At 42.0% G+C, this 11,363-nt stretch overlaps 1 protein-coding gene across 3 annotated transcripts in view; it reads right to left on the bottom strand.

The window, feature by feature from the left end:
- The window catches only part of CPSF1 (cleavage and polyadenylation specific factor 1), a 20,396-nt gene extending 19,535 nt beyond the window's left edge, over window positions 1-861 (bottom strand). For 2 of the 3 annotated variants that reach the window (XM_069096999.1, XM_069097001.1), the window contains exon 1: window positions 316-499. The gene's annotated coding sequence lies outside the window, so the exon portion shown is untranslated. Of the gene's footprint in view, window positions 1-315; window positions 500-837 lie in introns of those variants that run through there. The other variant, XM_069097000.1, reaches the window with a different exon arrangement.
- Window positions 862-11,363: the final 10,502 nt, after the last annotated feature.

Raw genomic sequence — 11,363 nt, 5'->3', positions numbered from 1 at the left:
AAAGTCGAGCTCCATGCTTCATATCCCCAACACGCACCCCCCCCACCCCCCACCCGCCCCCCCCACTAGCGCAGAAAGCAACCTCCGGCCTCCTTTTACGATGGAACCACCCGGCCCCCCGAGGCGCTCCCCTCCCCAGCTCTCCTGCCCCCCCAAGCCGCTCCCCCTTCCCAGGTCTCCTATTGCTCACTGCCCCTCCCAGGACGCTTCCCCTCCCTCCGAATTCTCCTTCCACCCCCGCAGGGCTCCCTCATCTTCTCCCCCGCCTCCCCCTCCCGGGTCCCCTTAGCTCTAACGTTCTTTCCCCTCCCCCACCTGTACCGCACGCTGCCTCCTCCGCTTCCTCACGAGGCCTCACGCGGTCTCGCTCCCGGCGCGCACCAGCCGGCCGTTGGGCTCGCGGCGGCAGGTTGGGGAGAAGGGATGGGGAAAGAAACGGGCTCGAGGACGTCCAGCAAAGCGTTCCGGCCTCTTCGCGGAACCCTAGCACAAACGTTCCGGCTCTGGCACCGCCCCCTCCCCTGGTCCGTTCCTCCTATACGCGCCCCATCCCCACCCAGGCAATCTAAGCCCGGAGAGCTCGGGGGCGGAGCAAGCCTCGGCCGGAAGATCTGCCACCTCGTCCCCCCCAGCACCTGTGCCTTGGTGGCCTCCATGGAAGTAACGGGAGTCTAAGTGATGGAGAAGAGACTCGGGATCTTCCGCAGGCCTAGGCCTGGTGAGCGCGCCCTGCTTCCTCCATTCAATCGTTCTTAAAACTTTTTTTCTTCTAAAAAGTACCTAAGCCGCTCGGCCTGTCCTGGAGGCCGGCGAGCCAAGACGGAAAATGCCACTCACCTCCAGAATGGGCTGTGTGACCTTGGGAGAGTCACTGCTCCCTCTCTTCCCCCCATCACTTAGTGCCTCCTAGGCGCGCTCCCTGCATTTTAGCGCAGAAAGCAACCTCAGGCCTCCTTTTACGATGGAAACACCCGCAGAGGGGAGGGGAAGTGCGATGTGCCAGGTCACCCTCGCCTCCGCCTGCTCACCTCCCAGGCTTCAGTCAGAGGAGCCCCCGAAGCCCCTCTTAGTTCTAGACCCTTCCCCTCCTCACCGTGGCCTACTGATCCTGGTATGGCCTGTGGGCACATCATCCGTGCGCAGCGCCTTGAGGGCAGGGGGCTAGCCGTCTATCCGTGTATCCCCAGCTTGCCTGTCACCAAGTAGATGCTTAAAAAATACTGACCGACTTACTCGGGATTGTGGGCCCAGAGCTGCATAAATTTTAACTGGGCAAAGAAAAGACAGCCGGCCTTTTTAAAGAGCGGGCAGATAAAACAGGCCCCCAGTTAAGTGCAGCTTGAGGTGGAATAAAGTGAGTGTAGCAGAAAATCAGCTAGGAAGCTTGAGGAAAGGGAGATGGGAAGACTTCATGGAACTCTGTCAATGTGCACTTTTTGACAGCTTACTTTTTTTGTTGTTTGTTTTGTATTTTGGAGGGAGGAAGGTAGGGCAATTGGGGTTAAGTGACTTGCCAAAGATCACGGGGCTAGTTTTTGTGTTAAGTGTGTAAGGTCACATTTGAACTCAGGCCCTCTTGACTCCAGGACCGGTGCTCTATTCACTTCGACACCTAGCCGCCCCAAATGTGTACTTTTTGAGGCCCTCCAGAATTTGGTTTTGATGTTTTTGTGCTTATTTCCTATTAATTGCCTTCTAAATTCAGACTGACTGGATTGCTAGCCGTTTCTTGATCTCATGCTCCTCACCTCTTCTCTCAAGCATTCAAGCTTATCTCCAGTCTCCTCCCTGAAGTCTTCCATGACCAACTAAAAGTGGTCTTAACTTCCACAAAATTTCCTAGAGCACTTTGTCAGGACCTCTTCTTCTCCAATATGACATTCTACCTTGAATCTTTTACCCAATTATCAGCTGGCACTGGTCCCTTTCCTATTTATGAGCAAAAGAGCATATTTCAGTAGGTAGGTAATATGGTGCCTCACATGGCTCAATCCCTATCCCCCTTCATTTCAACTGGAGAATTTGGGCATAGCTTCTCATTCTTTATATCAAGAAGATCTCTGATTCGTTAGGCCCTCATCCCCTTTCTTCAACAGTCTCCTGACTTCCCAGCTTCAAGTCTCTGTCCTCTCCCATCCAGCTCCCACAGTAGCCAAATTTATGTTCCTAAGTAAGGGTGTGACCACTTAGGAGAATGGGCAACTAGGTGGCACAGTACAGAGTGCAGGCCCTGGAGTCTGAATTTAAATCTAGCCTCAGACATTTATTAGCTGTGTAACTTTGGACAAATCACAACCTCTGTCTCACCTGTAAAATGTGAATAATAATGACACATACCTCTCTGGGTGGTTGTGAAGATCAAATGAGATAACAATTGTAAAGCACTTAGTACGTTACCTAGCACATAGTAAGCACTATATAAATGTTAGTTGTTATCATTATTATTATGGTTATTCAAACAAATCAGGACCTAGCTGTAATCATGCTGTGGCTCAATCAATCAAAAGTAAACGATGTGAATGAATGCTTACTCAATATGAAGGAACCTAGCAGGGCCTTTGGGGCAGCTAGGTGATACAATGGATAGAGTGCCAGGCTTGCAGTCAGGAGGACTTGTATTCCTGAATTCAAATCTGACCTCAGACACTAACTACCTGTGTAACCCTGGGCAAATCAGTTAACCCTGTTTATCTCAGTTTCCTCCTCTGTAAAATGAGCTGGAGAAGGAAATTGCAAATCATTTTAGTGTTTTTGCCAAGAAACCTCAAATGGACTTATGAAGAATCTGATTCTACTGAACAATAACATAACAAGGGGTTTGGGGTCAGTAGATGAAAGTCAGGAAGTATCAGGTTTAGATTCTGTATTCTAGCCCTGGTAGCATCCAGTGGTGAGGAAATAAAGAGGGGAAAAGTTTTCTTTCTCTCTCTTTCTTGCTCTTCCCTACATTGTCAACTGAGATCAGAAAATCTAGACTTCCTATTATTGTGTAGGTAGCAGTATCCACAAGAGCAGGTAATGGTCATTCCTCTGCTCAGCCCCACCTAACAAATAGTCAAGTATCATAGAAAAGCCCTGATTGAACACAGTGGCTGGTACCTGGTAGGCACTTAATAAAATGCTTGTTGAAGGGGCGGCCAGGTGGCTCAGCGAGTAAGAGCACCGGCTCCAGTGTTGGGACGACCTGGAGATCGAATCCCGGGCTCAGACACTCAGCACCACACCCAGAAATAACTGGCCGTGTAACCTTGAGCAAGTTACTTAACCCCGATTGCTTAAAAAAATAAAATAAAATAAAATAAAATGCTTGTTGAGGCATTTAGGTGGCGCAGTGAATAGAGGACTGGCCCTGGAGTCAGGAGGACCTTAGTTCGAATCTGGCCTCAGACACTTAACACTTACTAGCCATGTGACCTTGGACAAGTCAACCCCAATTGCCCTGCATTCCCACCTCCAAAAAAGAAAAAAAAAACAAGCACAGTAATAACCCTGGAATACTGACTCCCTCACAGGCTTGACCTAACTGTGTCCTTCTCTGGGCTTGAGAGTCTAAGGCTGGTATCTGCCTCCTAATTGGTCAAACCCACCTGTTGCCAGCTTCTTTTTATTTTTCAGCTTTTATGTTGTCTAGGAGTTCTGGGAATCCGGCTTCTCCCCAAAGCTACTACTATCTAGTCTGCTAGCCTTGCTCTTATCAATAACCTTCTTTCTACAATTTTGCAGTCCTGTAGAAACTTAACCCTTTGCCACTTCTCACAACAGGCACACTATGGCCCAATTATTCTGAATCTCAATTTGGAATTATACAACAACAGCAAAAGTCACTAAGCTCCCCATACTTTGACCTAGCAATCCTACTACTGGGTATATGCCCCCAGGGAGGTGACACCACTCTCCTGGTTCTCCTCCTACCTGTCTGACCACTTCTCAGTCTCCTTTGCTGAAGAGTCATCCGGGTTATACCTGTTAATATTATAAAATAATAGTTAAATAGTGAGTGTCTTCTAGGTTTTATAATCTAGATCTAAACTGTCCCACTATGGTGATCTCAGCTCCTATGGGTTCAATGATCCTCTCTAAGCAGATATCTTTGCCCAGCCCTAATCCCTCTCCTGACCTCCAGTCTCACATCCCACACTGCCTGTTGAAGATCTCCCACTGGATGTCCCATAGACAGCTTAAACTCAACAAAGTTCTTCCCCCAAAACTTTCCTCTCTTCCACATTTCCCTCTGACTGTAGTGGGTACCACCACCCTCCCAATTACTTAAGATAGAAGCCTAAGAAACCTAGATATCATTCTCAACTCCTTATTCTTATTCCTCTCCTCCCCCATAATCATTCTGTCCCTATATCCTATCTTTCTACCTTTCCAACCTTCCTAATGTAAATCTCATTTTCTCCTCTTACACTGCCACCACCCTAGGGCGGGTGCTTATCATCTTAAACCTGACAACTAGGTGGCCCAGTGGATAGAGTGCCAGACTTGGAACCAGAAAGATTCATCTTCCTGAGTTCAGATCTGACCTATACTTGCCTCAGTTTCCTCCTCTGTAAAATGAACTGGAGAAGGAAACAGCAAAGAATTTGCCAGTTTGCCAAAAAAATCCTGAATGGGGTCATGGGACAGTTGGACCCAACTAAAAAATGATTTAACAACTTGCAAGAGGCTTCTTGTTGATCTCAGGGCTTTACGTCTCTTCCCATTTCTCTTCTACTCAGCTGTCAAATTAACCTTTCTAAAGTGGAGGTGGTCTCTCTCTCTGTCTCTCTGTCGTCTCTCTGTCTCTCTGTCTCTGTCTCTGTCTCTGTCTCTGTCTCTCTCTCTCTCCCTCTCCCTCTCTCTCTTTCTTCCTTTCTTTCTCTCACTTTCACACACACACACACACATACCCCCCCCCCCCCACTCTACTCTAGTGGTTCCTTTTCATTTCCAAGATCAAATATAAACTCTTCTGTTTATCATTCAAAGCCTTTTATAACCTGGCCCTACCTTTCCATTCTTATATCTTATTCTCACCCCACATACTCTTTGTGATCTGATAGTGACACTGGCCTCACTTGCCTCCCTGCTGTTCCTGCCACAGGACATTTCCCTTCCCAAACCTGTGTGTTTTTACTGCTTGTCCTCCGTGCCTAGAATTCTCTGTCCTCAACTCTGCCTCCCCTCGCTTTCTTGTCTTCCTTCTAATCCCAGCTAAAATTACATCTTGCCCAACAATGGTGTCAAACTCAAATAGATGTGGGGGGCACATAACCCTGCAGGCAGCATGTTTCATTAGTTTTAAGACATAATATTAACAATGTTTTATTCTATTGGTATTTATTTTGTTAAATATTTCCCTGTTAAATTTTTAATATGATTCTGGTCACACTCAGGAGTGTTGTAGGTCGCACAGAGCCTGAGGGCTATTCTACAGAAAGTCTTTCCCAGCACTCCCCTCAATTCTAGAGCCTTCCCTCAGCTGATTATCACCAATTCATCTTGTCTGTACTTGGTTGTTTGCATATTGTCTTCCCCATTATATTGTGACCTCCTTGAGTATAGGGACTTGTTTGTGCCTTTTTGTGTGTCCCTAGTACTTAGTTTCATTCTTGGAACATAATAAACACTCTATACTTACTTACTTGTTTAATGACTAAGAAACTCAAGGACAGAAACAAAGGTCCAAAACACACAAAAATGTTCATAACAGTATCTTTGAGGTAGGAAATAACTAGAAACAAAGTAGGTGTCCATCAACTAAGGAATGGCTAAGAAATGGGTATATGAATGCAGTGGAATATTATTGGGTAATAGAAAAATGATGAATATGATAGGTTCAGAGAAACATGAAAAGATGTGTAAGCACTGACCCACTAAAAATAGAGCAAAGACAACAATATAAACAATAAGTACAATAACATAAGCGAAAAGATGGATGAAAGGAAGCTGAACAATGAAAAATGGAAAAACCAAATGAAGTCCAGAATAAAAGACAATGAAACATAAGGTCTTTTCTTAAAAGGAATTTTCTTATCATTTTTACTAGCTAAAGCCAATAAGCCAGAATGAACCAGCAGACAGGTTTTATTACACTCAGAGTGTGGCATTCTCCATCAGCAGTTGATGGGGGATTATGCATCATTCACAATGCAATGAGCAATATTTGCATATTATATGAAACAGTAAAAGAAAGGTGACTGCTCATTAAAATGCAGATGGCCATACAAAGAAAAATAGCATACTTGTTAAAGAAAAAAGTATATAATTTGCTACTGGAAATAGATAATGGAGTTATCTCCTTAGTATAGCTAGTTTCAATAAATCAAAGAGAACTGCCCATCAGGCCAAATGAGAGAAGAGGACATTCCAAGGACTCTGGAATCCCCTACCTTCAAGAACTAAGTCTTTTTGTACTAATAAGAGGAAGAATAAATTAATAAATATTAAGTGCCAAGCATATGTATCAGGCATAAAGAAGACACTGAGGGACACCGGCTGCTGCAGATGGTTTTGTAGTTTGTGAAGGTTCGTATACAGCAAAATGGCTGATACAGAACAAGATGGAGTCAGTTATTTTCTCCCAAGAAAATTCACATTAGAGAGGTGGGGATGTAGTAGAACAGAATAGTGTATACATTGTCATACAAGGATTTTTTGTACTGGATACTTTTGTTTAATTATTGTTTGTCACAAAGGGAGATTCTTTCTGGGGGTGGTCTGGTTAATGATTTAAAGACATTTTGTAAAATGTATTTATTTTAAAACCACTTTTAAAGAACTTCTCCCCTCTTCTGACCATAAGAAACACTGTTTCTTCTGGTCAGTGTGGTTAGAATAGCTACTCCGTCTGCTATATCTGCTTGAGCCACTAGGTGGTGGGCTACACTTAACTACAAGTTCACACCCATTACCCTCCCACCCCCAAACTGGGGAAGGAAACCAGGATTTGTTAAATACCTACTATGTGCTAAGCACTTTACAAATATCTCATTTGATCCTCACAACAACTCTATGAGGTAGATGCCATTATTATCTTCATTTTACCATTGAGGAAACTGAGGCAGAGAGACTTGTCTAGGGTTACACAACATGTGAAGCTAGATTTAAACTCAAGTCTTCCTGTCTCCAGGCCTAGGGCTCTATCTGATATGCCACCTAGCTGCCCAGTTTTGGGCAAAGGGGTAAGATTATTCCAATAACATCACTTCCTTGACTCTTCTTTCCCCACTTTCACTAAATTTTCAATTTTGCTTTCCCTCCTTAGCGTGTCCCCCAAACGATTGGGTAAGTTGGAAATTAGGTCAAATGCATTTACTAAAGCAAAAACCAAAAAAAAATTAAACGGTAGTTTTAAAACTCTGAAATAGCTGGATCGTTCCTGCTCTGGAAAAAAAAAAAATTCGTTCCTAGGAAGAGCACTACCCTATAGATCAACTTACCATCCCAGCCATCCCAGTTGCTTCTCTGATATTCTATTCCCTATCCACCACTCCTGTGTGTGTGTGGGGGGGGCAGTTATCCCTCCCTTTTAGAATGTAATCTCCTTGGAGGCAGGGACTATGTCCTCTTTGTATTTGCATCCACATGGCTTAGCCCTTAATAAATGCTTTTTCATGCATTCCTGGTAAGCTTGGAATTTTCAGTTCTGCCCATCCTGTCTTCTGTATCTTTAAAAACAACAAACAGATGCACCCAAAGGTCCCAAAGTCAGAAGGGGACTGGGAACACATCATATCATTGATGCTTCTTAAATAATGGAAGGACGATGACTAACACTTTGCACTAGAAACATTAGCTGTAGCAATGACAAGAAAAAGAAACAGAAGGAATCAGAACAGGCAACAAGGAAACAAGACTATCACTCTTTGCAGACAATATTATGGCATACTTAGAGAATCCTAGAAAATCAGCTAAAAAACTAGTTGAAAAAGCAACTTCAGGAAAGTTGCAGGATATAAAATAAACCCACATAAATCATCAGCATGTCAAATATTATAGGCCAAAGTCCCGCAGCAAGAGATAGAAAGAAATTCCATTTAAAATAACTGTAGACAATATAAAATATGTGGGAGTCTACCTGACAAGACAAACCCAGGAACTGTATGAACACAATAACAAAACACCTTTCACACAAATAAAATCCGATTTAAATGATTAGAGAAATATTAATTGATCATGGGCAGGCTGAACCAATATAATAAAATGACAATTCTACCTAAATCAACTTACTCAGTGTCATACTAATAAAATTACTGGTATTATTTTATAGAGCAAGAAAAAATCATAGCAAAATTCAAATGGTCAAATGTATCAAGGGAATCAATGAAAAAAAAAAAGGTGAAGGTGGCCTAGCTGTACCAGATCTCAAACTGTATTATAAAACAGTAATCATCAAAACAATCTGGTACTGACTAAGAAATAGAGTGGTGCATCAGTGGAATAGATTAAATAGAAAATACACAGTAGTAATTACATAGTAATCTAGTGTTTGATAAACAAAAACATCTAAGCTTTTGGGATAAGAACTATTTGACAAAAATTGCTGGAAAAACTGGCAAAACTAGGCAAAGACCAACACCTCATACCACACGTCAAGCTAAGGTCAAAATGGGTACATGATTTAGACTTAAAGGATGATATATAAGCAAGTTAGAAGAGCATGGAAAATTTTACCAGTCAGACATATAGATTAGGGGAAGAATTTATGACCAAACAAGAGACAGAGGGCATTACAAACTATAAAATGGATAATTTTGATTACATCAAATTGATAAGTTTTATACAAACAAAAGGAATGCAGCCAATATTAGAAAAATGTTTTATAGCAAGTTTCTCTTATAAAGTCCTCTTTTCTCAAATATATAGACAGCTGAGTCAAATTTATAAGAATATGAGTCATTCCCCCATTGATAAATGGTCAAAGGATATGAAAAGGCAGTCATCAGAAGAAGAAATCAAATCTATCCATAGTCATTTGAAAAAAAAATGCTCTGAATTACTATTGATTAGAGAATGCAAATTAAAATGTGATGAAAAGGAAAATGACAAATGTTGGGGATGTGGAAAAATAGGGACACTAATGCATTATTGATGGAGTTATGAACTGATCCAACCATTCTGGAGAGCAATTTGGAACTATGCCCAAAGGGCTATAAAACTGTTCATACCCTTTGATCTAGCAATATCACTACTAGGTCTATATCCCAAAGAGATTTAAAAAAAAAGGAAAAAGATTTTTATATACAAAAATACTTATAGTGGCTCTTTTTATGGAGGCAAAGTTTTGGAAATTGAGGAGATGCCCATCAATTGAGGAATGGATGAACAAATTGTGACCAGGATGCTTCAGAAAAACCAAGAAATACTTATATGAACTAATGCAAAGTGAAATGAACAGAACCAGGAGAACATTGTAAATGATAACAGCAATATTATATGGTGATCAACTGTGAATGACTTAATTATCTTCAGTGATACAATGATATAAGACAGTTTTGAAGACAGTATGATGAAAAGTGCTCTCCAGCTCCAGAGAAAGAACTAATGAAGTCTGAATGCAGATTGAAGCATATGTTTTAAATTTCCTTTATTATTCCTGGGGTTTTTTGGTCTTTATTTTCTTTTGCAACATGGCTAATATGGAAATGATTTGCATGACTGCATATATATAATTGATATCAAATTGCTTGCCTTCTTAAGAAGGGGAGGAGGGTGGGAGAGATCTGGAACTCAAAATTTAAGAAAAATGAATGTTAAAAATATTTGTTCACATGTAATTGTGAAATAAAATCAAACAAAAATTAAATGTTTAAAAAATACAAGGAAAGGACAAGATTAGAGGTGATTTCTAGGAATAATCAGTTAAGTAGCTATGTGGAAAATAGATGGGAGAGGGAAGATATGGGAAAAAAGGAGACCAATTGGAGACTATTTCAAAAGTCCAGGCATTCAATAGAGTCTGAACTAGGATAGAGACTGTGAGAGTAGAGAGAAGAGAAGGTTTGTGTTACATTTGAAAATTAAAATAAAAGAACAAATCAACTTATGATTTAGGTTAACGGTAAACAATAAATTGGGTAAATAGTCTCAGTAACCAAAAACTGAGTGAGGGCTGACACAGTCTTTTCAAACAATTAGCAAGATGACTGAGCAAAATCTTGGGCAACAAAGATTTTTCTTTTTCTGATTGGCTATGAGAGACATAGTCAGAATTGAGATTGCATCATTTGGACCTCCCTTTCTGAAACCCCCTTAACCATAGTCAAGACATTAATTCAAGTCTGAAGACAGATTTCCAGGCAATGGGAATAGTCTTCAGGTGATGGGAGTTGTTACAATAGTTTAAATTGATGAGATCTGACCTTTAGGTTAACCAAGTTTCTCTGGAAAGAGGGTGATGGTTGGGGTTACAGAAGTGGAGGTAACTACAAGACAAAAAAACTTGAGCTTTAGGCAAATTTCTCCAAGAAGTGAGGGGTGGGTGAAGTTTACAAGAGGAAGGAACTGTGAAAGGGAATTGTCAAAATATTTTGGAGAGATCCTGTTTCCCAGAGCTAAAGCTTAGCAAGGAGGTGTGCCTGAGCTTAGCATAACAATAATCCTTTGTTCTCTGGATGATCCCCCCCACCCCCAGCAAAGTGTTTTACTCTGACCAGCACCAGGTGTTCACTGAAGGATTTATGATTTTAGCTCCCCCTGTTTTCTAGGGATCTGAGAGCCAACATCCATCATGTCTCTGACAATGCTCATAATCGTTGTTCCTTATAGTTCTGTTGCTTTCACAGAACTTTGATTCTGTACCCTGTAGAGTAATCACAGTTCCCAAGATTTGAGATAACTTATAAACTGTTCCTACAGGACCCCAGTGACTCCACACACGAGCCTGCTGTAGGAACAGTGACTCATGACCTAAAAATGATTGTGTTATGGCTCAACCCAGTATGTATATAAATTCTGCCTTTCCCCCAAGGTAAGCCCTTATGGGGGGGGGGGTGGCATGTGAGAAGGTGTTTCACCTCAAAGTATCTTTTCCCTCACTTTGGCATTACTTGGTGTCTGTTTGATCCCTGACACTTCTGTATCTAACCTGCTCTGTTCAGTTCCGGTCACCCACAGGTTACTGTGTTTCCCTGATAATAAGACACTGTCTTATTAATTTTTTGGACAGAAAAACACCAGAGGGCTTATTTTCAGGGGAGGGCTTATTTTAATGAACATTGACAGCAATTTTAATAAACAGGTAAATGTGAACAAAAAAATGTACCTTTATTCAATAAGCAAATCACTGGGGAAGAACAGGATGACGCGCTCACTGCTACAGCTCTGATTGGATGCAGCTCGGAGTGCGGCGTGCATTTCACCCGGGGGGGGGGGGGGGG

The sequence above is a fragment of the Petaurus breviceps genome, unplaced genomic scaffold (genome assembly GCF_028583685.1).
Source record: "Petaurus breviceps papuanus isolate PSGF00001 unplaced genomic scaffold, PetGlider_PUasm1.0 350, whole genome shotgun sequence".
Lineage (NCBI taxonomy): Eukaryota > Metazoa > Chordata > Mammalia > Diprotodontia > Petauridae > Petaurus > Petaurus breviceps.
Note: the sequence above shows the minus strand (reverse complement) of the source record. Positions and strands in the feature narration are given on the sequence as shown.